This window comes from Lynx canadensis, chromosome A3, assembly GCF_007474595.2.
Source record: "Lynx canadensis isolate LIC74 chromosome A3, mLynCan4.pri.v2, whole genome shotgun sequence".
NCBI classification, from domain to species: Eukaryota; Metazoa; Chordata; class Mammalia; order Carnivora; family Felidae; genus Lynx; species Lynx canadensis.
The window spans coordinates 62,475,511-62,486,878 of NC_044305.1; the positions used below are offsets into that span (position 1 = coordinate 62,475,511).

At 51.7% G+C, this 11,368-nt stretch overlaps 1 pseudogene; it reads right to left on the reverse strand.

Moving 5' to 3' along the window:
- Window positions 1–7,491: 7,491 nt before the first annotated feature.
- Window positions 7,492–8,280, reverse strand: LOC115510524 (annotated as a pseudogene).
- Between the last annotated feature and the right edge of the window lie 3,088 nt (window positions 8,281–11,368).

Below are 11,368 nucleotides of genomic sequence, written 5' to 3' on the forward strand. Positions count from 1 at the left end.
TTATCTGACTTCATTCATTCTTTCATTCATTCCACACAAAAAATGTTGAATTTGTGCCAGGCACTGTTCTATCCAAGGAAACAAGGTAGATGCTCCCTGAGCTCATGGAGCTCACATTCTAATTGGGGTGGGGGTGGGGGGTAAAAAACAAATAATGTGATGCATAGAACTGCAAATGACAGTAGGTGCTGCAAAGAATAAAGCCAGGCTAAGAGGTGGAGGATGATAGGGCCCTCCTTCAGCTAGGACTGTCCAGACTTTTCTCTAAGGTGGTGGCCTCTAAGTGGAGACCTGAAGGCAGTGAAGGAAGAAGGTTTCATGGCAGAGCCCCTCCTGCCAGGGATCTAATGCCAAAAGAAAGTTTGCTAATCCTATCTGGTTCTGCCAGGAGCCTGGGGCACAGCCTAGGGCACTGGCTTCCCGGCACTGGGTATCCATTTCCTCCTTGGCAAACCAGAGGCCTAGTTGCACTGGCTCTCCAAGGGCTCCTCCAGCACGAATTCACTCACCTATAGGAGCCTGAGTTGGGAGGCCAGCTCTGTCACCTACAAGCTGTGTGACCTCAGGCAGGTTACTTAGCCTCTCTGAGCTATTTTCCTTACCCATAGAATATTCACCTCAGGGTATTGTGAAGGATTAAATGCACTCATGGAGGTGAAACCACCCTGTATACAGTAGATGCTTAATAGATATCTTCTAGGGCACACCTGGGGGATGTGAGGTGGTGCAGGTGAGTGAAGAGGTGCTGTTAACTGGTTGCCTTTTACTAAAGGAGCCTGGACAGGGCAAAGTTGACCTGAAGACGCAAAGCTCTGCTGGGTGCCCGGTTGTGCAGAGTTTAGCTGTGGGAGCCCCCAGGCTGGGACCCCCACCTCAAAGATCCGGGGCCTGAGGGAGGAGGCAAGCAGGGTCATGCACTCCCCGCTGACGTCAGCCGGCGAGGTGGGGTTAGGAGCTGTGGTGCACAGGGCCTTGAACTGTCACACCGCGGCCCAGCGTTCAACTTCCTCTGGGGCCCAGGGTGTGCTCAGCCCGTCCTCTCTTCCTTCCTCCTTCATTCAAGCTCTGTTTGGGGTGAGCATTGTTCACCCACAGGCTTCGGTCATCACGCCCCCTTCTCAGCTCCCGGGGCTCCCCGGTTCATTCCAGCCCACCCTGGGCAACAGCTCCTTCCTGACGCCTGCCGTGAGCCTGGGCTCCTGGACACTGCGGGGAGCCCGGGCGCGGCAAGCAGGACCCGCCAGCCTTGGGGTGCAGGCAGTAACAAGAGTTGGCCCTGACTGGCTGCCAAAGCCACGCAGTCTCCATCCATGACCTCCCCTGACGTTAATCCCGTGGTGTGGGAGTTTTTATGCCCTCTCATACTTGAGGAGCCTGAGGCCCTGAGGAGTAGGAACCGTGGGTGCATTGGCAGCAGGATTGACAGGCATTCTTACTGCAGGAGATGGCCTGAGGGGCACCTTGTGAGGCAAGGGGGCTTGGAGAACCAGAAGGCCGCAGGGGGACCAACCCGTGGCTGGGAGACTGGGGGACTCCTGTGCCACAGATGGCTGCAGGCTGAGGTGTGAGCCCCCTCCCTTGGCCCACCTTCTGCGTTAGGATTCCCCAGTATGGCCTGGCACTCTGAGTCTCCAATGAGCTGCTGCTGGGCCTGGAAGCTGCTGGCTCAGTCTGGGAGGCCAGAGCTGGGCTGCGAGCCCTGACCCAAGCCATTCCTCAGCCCCTCGTGGCTCTGAGGCAGGAAACCATCATAGTGACTGCTAACATTTACTGACAACTTCCACAGCAGGTGCTGGGCTAAGCACTTTGCATACATGAACCAATTTTGTCTTTACAACAGCTCTGCCAGGGGAGAAACTGGGGCACAGAGAGGTGAAGTGACTCGCCTAAGGTCATGCAGAGCTGACATTCTCAGAGGAGGCCTGCTTCCAGAGGCCACACTCATCTCCCCTCAAATCGGAGACTCCTGGAACAGGGAAGGCACTGGCCCAGGGGGCTGGGCTGGACCCCACAGGCCCGGGGGGGAGCCGTGGCGGTCCGGCCAGCTGCTGAGCGCACCATGGAGCACAGGAGTGACAGAGGCAGACTTGCTCCTCCCCACCGAGGGCTGAATGCGGGCCCCCTCCTATGGGGATGTGGTTTTGACAGAAGGTAAAAGAGGACAATGCTTCCCCCAAAGGAAAGACCTGACACGTGAGGCTAGGTGGCCATGCTGGGTGGGCATGAAGCCCTGAGGCGGCAGCTCAGGCACTGGGAAAGGAACTTGCAGCCTCTTCCTCTGTCCCCTCTCCCCACCTGCAGCAGGGCTCGGTACAGACAGAGGCATGGCTCCCATACTGACACCAAACAGCAGCCAGTCTGGGCCACCTGGCTGTCCATCTGTGTGTGTGTGTGTGTGCGTGTGTGTGCATGTGTGTGCAAGAAGGGGAGGAGAAGGGACCTCTGCATGTGCTTGTTTGCAGGCGAGCCCGTCCCCCGCCCCCACCTGCCTCTTCAGCGGCAGAAAACAGGACACTCTGTCTCTAATCTGCACCTCTGGGGCCTCGAAACCACAGCCACGTCAGTGGTGGTGGGTGGTGGGGCTGCAGATGCCGGGTGCACAGGTGTGTGCCAGCATGCACGCATGGGGCCAGCATTGTGTGTGGGGGGGTGGCTCCCTGGCCCAGTGCCCCCAGCAGGGCAGGTGGGGTAGAGGGAGCTGGACACCCCCCCTCCCCAGCCCTCACTGGGACCATAGGCCTGGGGGAGAAGCAGCCATTTCTCCCACAGATTCTCTCTTCTCTCAGCAGCCGTCCCAGCAACCAAAACAAATGTCCGTGGAGCAGCTAAATGGCTCCACACAGTTTCGGGCACTGGGGAATAAAAGGGAATACCACAAAGATCCCTGCCTTCATGGGGCCAGCATTCTTGTAGGGGAGACACGATAGACAGAATAGATGAATTCTGTTGTATGTAAGGAGGTGACGGGTGTAGTGAGAAAACGGGGAGGCAGGGCAGGGCCAGGAGATGATACGTGCCGGGAGGGCCAGAGGGCATGAGGGTGTGCGTGTGTGTGTGCGTGCGTGCACACAGGCCACAGTATTAGATTGGGTGGACCAGGTAGGCCCCATTGAGAAGACATGTTGACAAATGTTTGGAGAGGGAGGAGCCAAGCAGGGTCTGGGGAAGAACATTCCAGACAGAAAAAGACTAGAACAAAGACCCTGAGGCTGGAGTGTGCCTGGCCAGGACTGAGGGAAGGGCAGGCTGGCCTGGGGATGGACTGAAGTGACCCCATGCCTCCAGGCACCTGCTCACCTTGCTTGTAGCAAGGCTCCATTTCTAGTGAGTTAAAGAAAAAGGATCCTCTGGTAACTATAGGAGAGGCTGAAGGGCTTTTCGGGGAACCAATGTCTCAGAAAGAAGGAGACAGAGAAGGAAAAGGGCTTAGACCAGAAGAAGCCTGTGAATACTCTGGGGCCAGAGCTTGGGAGGAGGCCCAAGGCTTGGGGGCTCCTAAAGGGAGAGTGCAGGAAGGAAGCAAAGAGTGGGGCCAAGCTGCCCTGGGACCCACAGGGGTCCCTAAGTGGGGACAAGGCTCTGGGGTCCCAAGGCCCCAGCAATGGGCCCCTGGGAACTCACTGAGAGAATGCAGTGTGGACTCCCATCCTCGTCAGCTGGCCACTGTCACGGAGGAAGGAAGCCTGAGGGTGCAACTACCTTCTGCCCCACCTGCCTTGGGCTGCTGGAGGCCACCAAACCCGCCGGCCAGACCCTTCTGAGGTCAGGGCCCCTCCCTCCATTAAAGAAACCTGCAGGGGAGGCAGAAGGAGGGGCCGTTGACCTCAGGAGACACGCTAGACCTAGGGTGGGGTGTGCACGCAGGCCCGCCCTGCCCTGCAGACTAGGAAATGGAATCCCCTCTAAACCAGCCAGACCACCAGCCAAGGATGGGATGCTGGCCCTTGTGTGGTTTTGACAGATGGGGCACTGGGAGGTCAGGAATCAGAAAAGAGGTGGGTGTGGCCTGGGGTTTTTAGGATAGGAGCAAATCTGAATGGGCAGAGGGGAGAGAGAACACCTCCATGCGCTCACGTGTTTGCACACAAATGCACACATCACGCGCTCACACACGCTCAGACCGTTAAGCTCCCACACGTGTGGATTCTCACAGTCGGGAGCATGCACACACACCCTCACACAGCCAAAGTGACACTCAGACACTAGGGGCGTGCCCTGGGGACATTCACACTCATCTAAGGCACACCAACCTGACAAGCATCACACACACATTTACACACTCTCCTAGATGTAGATTGGCTCCTCTGGCCGCCAGAAGTACCTAGGCCCTTTGGAAACAGGCCTGGGAGGAGGATGAAGATGGGTCTGGATGGGTCTGTAAGACATAAGCAGGGCCGCCTGGGTGGCTTGGTCAGCGAAGTGTCCGACTCTTGGCTTCCACTCAGACCATGATTTCACGGTGGTGAGATCCAACCCCAGGTCGGAGCTCAGCACAGGTCCTGCTTGGGATTCTCTATTTCCCTCCCTCCCTCCCTTGCTGCCCTCCCCTGCTTGTGCACCCGTGCATTCTCTCTCTCTTTCAATAAGCGTTTTATAAAAAGATATAGGGTGGGGCACCTGGGTGGCTCAGTCGGTTGAGCGTCCGACTTTGTCTCAGGTCATGATCTCGTGGTTCAAGAGTTCGAGCCCCGCATCAGGCTCTGTGCTGACAGCTCAGAACCTGGAGCCTGCTTGGGATTCTGTGTCTCCCTCTCTCTCCGACCCTTCCCTGCTCATGCTCTGTCTCTATCTCTGAAAAATAAATAAACATTAAAAAAAATTAAAGATATAGGGAGAACAGAGGATGGAAGGTGGCAGTGGGTCACAGATGGAGATGAGGGGACAAATAAGACACCCAGCAAAGGCACGTTGTAGACACACCCACGTGTAGACCACACACAGCCCATTACAGTCAGCCTCAGACGGATCCCACAGCCTTCCTGCCTGCCCCTGACACTGTGCTAGTCACTCAGAAGATTTTCTCTTCTATAAAATGAGAATTTGAGGATGTCTGCTTTCTATACCGGATTGATTTGTTGAGAGTTGACAGTGAATCCTATGCTGACCTCCAAGAAACTATTCAGAATCTGGTCATTTCTCTCACCTCCCCCATGACCACCCTGGCCAAGCCACCATCCTGCCGGCCTCCCTCCCCCTTCCTCGATCCCCACTGCAACCTCCTCCAAACCTGCCCCTACGTTTTTATCTCCTCCACAGTTAAGGCAACACCCTCACAACGGCCCATGAGGAGCTGCCCTCTGTCTCCTGTGGCTCTCCGCTCCTGCCACCTTAGGCCCCTGACTGTTCTGCAAACACCCCAGCCATCCCCTCTCAGAGCCCCTCCCTCTCCCTGGAATATCCTCATGGTTCTGCCTTCAGGATTTACCTGGATGACCTGGCTTCAGGGTGCAGCCCCCTCCCCCTCAGTACTGTCTACCCCCTTCAGTACTGTCTATCCCCCCCAGTACTCTCTATCCCCCCAGTACTGTCTACCCCCCTCAGTACTCTCTACCCCCCTCAGTACTCTCCCCCAAGTACTGCCTATCCCCCCTCAGTACTCTCTATCCCCCCCAGTACTGTCTATCCCCCCTCAGTACTCTCTACCCCCCTCAGTACTGTCTATCCTCCCTCAGTACTCTCTATCCCCCCCAGTACTGTCTATCCCCCCTCAGTACTGTCTATCCCCCTCAGTACTCTCTATCCCCCCCAGTACTGTCTATCCCCCCAGTACTATCTATCCCCCCCAGTACTCTCTATCTCCCCTCAGTACTGTCTACCCCCCTCAGTACTCTCTATCCCCCCAGTACTGTCTATCTCCCCAGTACTGTCTACCCCCCTCAGTACTCTCTACCCCCCCCAGTACTGTCTATCCCCCCCAGTATTGTCTATCCCCCTCAGCACTCTCTACCCCCCTCAGTACTCTCTATCCCCCCCAGGACTCTCTATCCCCCTCAGTACTCTCTATCCCCCCTCAGTACTCTCTATCCCCCCAGTACTCTCTATCCCCCTCAGTACACTCTACCCCCCTCAGTACTCTCTATCCCCCTCTCCTGCTTTTTTCTTAACATCTATCACCACCCAAAATGCCATGTATTTGAGCATATCTTTTGTCTGTCTCTCTTATCAAAATGTAAACTCCATGGGGACAGGGACTTTTGTCTGATTTATTCTCTGTACCTACGGCAATACCTGGGTTGTAGGACTCAAGAGACACTAAATGCATGAATGGAAAGAATGAGATAGCAAGGAGGTAAGCATTTATAAAGCAAGATTAAAGGCGAGCAACCAATCCTGAATGAGCTAGTGGCCATGTTCTGAGGACTGGCAACCACAATATTCCTTTATTCTCTAATGACCCTGGGAAGGAAATAGAAATATTCCCATATTACAGATGAGAAGCCTGAGGAAGAAAAAGATTTTGACCAGTGGTTGTTGAATATTGCCCTCAAAGATGGCCACCGACAATTCCTCTCATCTCTGTATCAAATACTCCCTTCAAGACTTGGAATCTAGGAGTGCCTGAGTGGCTTAGTCTGTTAAGCATTTGACTGTTGATCTAGGCTCAGGTCATGATCTCTCAGTTTGTGAGATCCAGACCTGCGTCGAACTCTACGCCAACAGCAAGGAGACTGCTTGTGATTCTCTTTCTCCCTCTCTCTCTCTCTGCCCTTCCCCTGCTTGCACTCGCTCCTGCTATCTCTCTCAAAATAAATAAAAACTTAAAAAAAAAAAAGAGTTAGAATCTAGGGACACCTAGGCTGCCTACTGAGGCTGCCTACTGGTAAAACATGCGACTCAGGGTTGTGCGTTCAAGCCCCGTGCTGGGAGACTACTTAAATTAAACAAACGAACGAACAAACAAAAACTTGGAGTCTATTTCCCTCCGCCACCCCTTTGACTCTGCACTGGCCTTGTGACTGGCTTTGGCCAATCCATTCTGTGACCTGAGTGATGCTGTGTGAGTTTTGACCTGTGCCTTAAGAGACCTGGTCCCTGGGCCAGCTACATTGGCAGATCCAGACAAAATGAAAGTGTGGAGCTCCTTGTTGAAAAAGTTTTTTAAAAATGCCATTAAAGATACTAAAGTATAAAGCTCTCCTGTCTTCCATAATCTCTCTTTAAGTCATCATGGTGTTTTTTTATTTGTTACTTAATGTTGTTCTAAGAAAAAATTAAAAATTTTAAATATCTGTATGAATTTTACTATTCAACCTTACATTATTAAATGTCACTTTTAAATGAGAATGTAAGAGTATTTAACTCAAATGCAGAATCACCAAAATTATGCGATTCATATTCCACAGCTCATGTATGCATATGTATTTCATTGTTACCAGAACAGTGGAAACACTGAACAAAATGCTGCACAAAACTAACTCAGCTTTATTTTTTTAAGTGTCATTACTTTTATTTGCATTTATTTTATGCTGAATTTATTCGCAGCCATTATTTTCATTTCTTCAGTTTCTTCTAGGATAGTTTTTTCTTCTGTGCAACCTCCTCTTCTGGTTTGGGAATAATCTGCTCATTTTCAGTAAGCATCATGTCAATGTGGCAAGGAGAACTCATGTAGGGGTTTACCTGACTATGAGCTCTGCAAGTTCGGTAGCTGTCTTCACCCAGATATGCTAAATGACCAGAAAATCTACATCTAAGCCCTTAAAGTCAGTATTACACTTGGCATTAAAAAAAAAAATTTTTTTTAATGTTTATTTATTTTTGAGAGAGAGAGGGAGACACAATCCGAAGCAGGCTCCAGGCTCCGAGCTGTCAGCACAGAGCCCGACTTGGGGCTCGAGCCCACGAACTGTGAGGTCGTGACCTAAGCCAAAGTCGAACACCCAACCGACTGAGTCACCCAGAGCCCCCTGCACTTTGCATTTTTAAGCAGGTGCAGCAAAAATCTAGTACTCTTTTTGGGGCCACTGAACCCATGTCCAGCCCCACTGTTTGGCGTGAGCATGCCTGCCGGCCCCACCACCATAACCACAGACCAGCATGCACTGCTTCTGCAAAGCGACATCTTTCATATCCTTGATGGCTTTCCACATATGCATATCCAGGATGGCCTGGGAAGTTTATCGGGTGTTCTTAAAGGGAACACGAAGATTTGACTCTGTTGACGTATGTGATTTTCATGGGGTTTTCTGGGTCAAGCAAACAGCTAACCATTTTCAGCGATCACGGATTTTCGGCGGTCAGGCTGCTCATGGGAAGAGCTTCTCTTCTGGGCACACATTCTGCCAACATTGTCTACCTTCAGCTTGCTGATGAGTAAGGAAGGACTAAAATAAAAAGGATCTATAGGGGGGCAGGGAAGCAAAGGACAGGGTGGAAACGCATACTCTATGGGTCTCTTCCACCCACGTTCCACTGTCCCATCAACCTCACTTCCAAAATACAACACTATATAGAGAACAAATGAGCTGTCCCGCCAAGCCCTGCTCAAATTTTAGAATGTGAGCAAATAAACAGTTACTGGCTTAAAAAAACTTTTTTAAATATGTATTTAGTTTTGAGAGAGAACGTGAGTGGGGGGGGCAGAGAGAGAGAGAGAGAGAGAGAGAGATGGAGACACAGAATCTGAAGCAGGCTGCAGGCTCTGAGCTGTCATCACAGAGCCCGATGCAGGCCTCGAACTCACCAACCGCGAGATCATGACCTGAGCCAAAGACGGATGCTTAACCAACTGAGCCATCCAGGCAGCCCTAAATAGTTACTGTCTTAAGACACTGAGTTTTGTGGTAGCTTGTTACACAGCAGCTGTTGACTGATACAATGGTTGAGACCACTCTGTTAGTGTGAGACCAGGCTGTGGTTGAACCCACATTGGTCTGCTACTCAAGTGCACATTCCTCTGTGTCCTGCCCAGGCTTCCTCACAAATGTTTCATAGTATAACTCCCATTTTTCTCCTTGGAGAGTTTCAGGTTGAGCTGGGGGCAAAGGCTACTTAGCCGCAACAAATCAAAATTATTATTAGAGCTTGGAAGAAGCCACATCTGGACTCGATCTGGGGAACAGGAGGTTGGTGGGTAGGTCAGGACTGAGAACAGGCCCAGCCTCTGTCCAGGGTGAGCCTGGGCCCAGTGGGGTGCTTGGACATCTGTTTTCCATCCTGATTCAGTAAATAAAACTGCTTTCCTCTGCTGACCCTACAGGAAATGGGAGTCAGAAGTTCAGCTGGAAAGTAGACCTCTCCTCTGATAGAAGTCCTTCCACATGCCTGGACAAGATGCAGAGTGCAGGGCCTCAGAACCAGCAGAGAAATAAAAATTTAGGGCCTCCCTTGGTCAAGGAAGCAGATTTTCCTCACTTAACCAATGGCTGCTGTCCTTGTTGTCAGCTATCAGTATATCAGATTATTATGTCAGGTGTTTATTCTTTTGATCCGTGGTTCATGCACCAGTAAAGATGTTTTCAGTGGCCAGAAACAGAGAATTTCTAGTCAGTTGGCTTAGACAATAAGTGTATTATCTCACAGAACAAAAGTCCAGAGGAAGGATAGCTTCAGCAGAGATTAATCCTGCAGCTCAACATCATCATCAAGGACTCAGGCTATTTCCTCTTTTCCTTCCCCTCTGTCATTCTCATCATATTGCCTTGTCCTTGGCTAGCTCTCCTCATGGTCACAAGATGGCTGCCACCACCCCAGTCATCAATTGTCACACAATGATGTCCATAACAGCAAAAGAAAAACAAAAAGAAAAAAGAAAAAAACAAGACCAAACAAAAACAAAAACAAAAACAAAAACCAGGAAACACCTCATCCTGTGTCCCATTTTAAGATCAAGGAAAATTGTTCCCTGAAGCTCCTAGGAGACTGTCCCTTACTGCTCATTGGTCAGAATTGAGCCACATCCCATCCCTGAATATCCCCCATATCCCCAAGCAACGGGGATATTTCCATGAGTACTGCCACAGCACTAACCCAGAGTCCAGAAGAAGGACAAACACTTGGGACAAACCCGGGCTCAGTGGGTGCTGCAGGAAGGGTAGTGAGAGAAGGGCGAGTGGGCAGGCAATCAACCAAGCATGAGTGCTGAAGCCCATTTGTTTGGACCTGAACTTTTTCCTGGTGGGGGAAGAGGAGGAGAGGATTGGTATTTATAAAGTGAGCCAGGCCCCAGATTCTATGAGTCAACCAGAGGGCTTACAGGGAGTACATTTTACTTAAAGTACTCATGCGAAGTACATAAAAACTCAGGGATTGAGGCAGAGACACTAGTCTCTCATCTGAGTGTCTGTTTGGGTTCTTGAGAGCATCACTGTTGGAGTTAGGCCCAGATTTAAATTCTGGCCCTGTCCCTTTCTGATTTCCTGATCTTGTACAAATTGCTTCATCCTTCTGAATACATTCCCTTTCTCTGTATGTAAAATAAGACAACAATACCCATGCCCAGACTGTTTTATTAACCAATACACTGTGTGGCATATACAAAAAGGTCAAAAAATACTTTGGGTGGACGGAACCATGTGATCCGGCTAGTCTGCCTTCTCCTACAAAGGCACCCCCACCTTCTCTGAGCTCATCTCCCTCCTCCCCGCCCTTTCCTCAGTCTCCAGGCTCTCTGCTCTTACATCCCTACTGCCCCTCACTCACAGGACTGCCTGCCTGGGCTGCCCCACTTAACACCTGGACAGGGTGTCCCATCCACATTCCAGATAAGGAAACTAGATTCTTCCGTGGCTGCCCACCAAGTCCCAGTGTGTCCACACTCCAGGCCCCAGCGCCTCTCAATTCCCATAGTACTGACTTCTCTGTATTTACTGGTCAGGGCTCCTGACTGCAAGCCACAGAAAGCTCGCAGACGCCTTGAGCTGGCTGCAGAGCTAGGTGCAGATCCAGGGAGGCCCAGGCTGCAGAAGCCAGAACCTCAGCCTGAAGAATCACACCTCCGGGCCAGACCAGGGAGAACCATAAGGCAGCGGGCTTTGAGGTTCCACTGCCCCCACAACTCTTCCTGCTGCCGCTGCTGTCCCCAATTCTGTCAGATACATCCCATCTCTGCTGCTCTGTGTCACCTGCTTGAGACTCAGAGTTCACACGAGGGTGTATCTGATTGGCTGAGCCAGTTCACATGCCTGCAGTGCAGCTGCAAAGGATGCTGGGAGAGTGAGGTCTGGTTTCTGGGGTGGGAGGAGGGCTCAGCCTCCACGTGAGACCCGCAAGGTAGGGGATGCCCCAAAGGTAGGGGATCTCCAGGGGATGCTGGAGAGCCACAGAAAGGGTAAAGATGCACTCTGCTGGGTGAGAGACGCTGTTGTCCCGGATGAACAGGGCCTGTGGCTGCCTAGCCCATCCCTGCTCCCAGCGTTGGAAGTAGCTG